Below are 1,167 nucleotides of genomic sequence, written 5' to 3'. Positions count from 1 at the left end.
ATGCCTATCTTGTTTGGCTGGAGACCACAGGCGTGGGTTCAATTCCAAACCTGAAGGGCAGCTAGGGGCCATAGTCTCAGTGGTTCCACCAGGTTCTATAGGACCACCAAACCTGGTCCCCCCCTTTTTTTTCTCCAAATGATTTTGAGTTTTGTTCCACATTGTTCTCCCTCTTTATCAAGGATCAGCCACATAGATCCCCTTCCAAGTGGATGTCAGTGGTAGCCTGGCACCATCTAGTTCTTCTGCTCTCATAGTCATGTAGGCTGCAGATCGGATGGTTTGCCAGTCACTAGGACTAATTGTTTCCAGGAATTTTGGTTTTCTTCATTCTTCTTTGCTCTGGATGAGGAGAGACCCATCTTTGCATCTAGATGGCAGCTTGCTCACTTTTAAGATCCCAGTCACTACTCACCAAAGTAGGAGGTGGAACAATGTTTTATATAGTATGTTATGCCAATTGAGCTTGAAGCACCCTGAGACTATGGACCCAAGCCCATAGGTTCAACTACTCAGACCCTCTGGGTAGCTGGCTGTGACCCAGCAGTTTCCACAAACTTCCCCTTGTGAACTCTTCTATACACCTGGGAATTCTGATCATTCACATCAACTTAAAGGACGATTGTCTGCCAACCTTATGTATGTTCTTGGATACACTCCCCATTTCATATACATACCTAATCGTTTAGCCTGTCTACCCATCTATCCATCCCTATACCCATGCTTGCCTTCACTGACAACACAGTACTGTATGTGCAAAAGGGTTCATATTTGTGGTCTGTACTTCTCATGTACCTCTCTATGTCTTTCTCATCCTCAATGCTGCCATATTGGTCACTCACCTTTGGTACATTGCCCTTCTCTTCACCCAAATCAATACTTACCTCTATCTCTATCTATCTAAGAGCGTTCCCTCCCCTCCCATCCTACCCCTGGTAAACAACAAAGAAAATGTACTTCTATAGATAATCCTTTCCTTAACTTTTACAATAACAGACTAATACAGTAATTGTCCTTTTGTGATCGGCTTATTTCACTCAGCATAATGTCCTCCAAGTTCATCCATGTTATGCGGTGTTTTTCAAATTCTACATTATTCTTTAGCCTTGCATAGTATTCCATTGTGTGTATGTACCATAGCTGGTTATCCATTCCTCAGTTGATGGA

This window comes from Orycteropus afer, unplaced genomic scaffold (genome assembly GCF_000298275.1).
Source record: "Orycteropus afer afer isolate SDZICR_OR568_19922 unplaced genomic scaffold, OryAfe1.0 scaffold00416, whole genome shotgun sequence".
Classification (NCBI taxonomy): Eukaryota; Metazoa; Chordata; class Mammalia; order Tubulidentata; family Orycteropodidae; genus Orycteropus; species Orycteropus afer.
Note: the sequence above shows the minus strand (reverse complement) of the source record.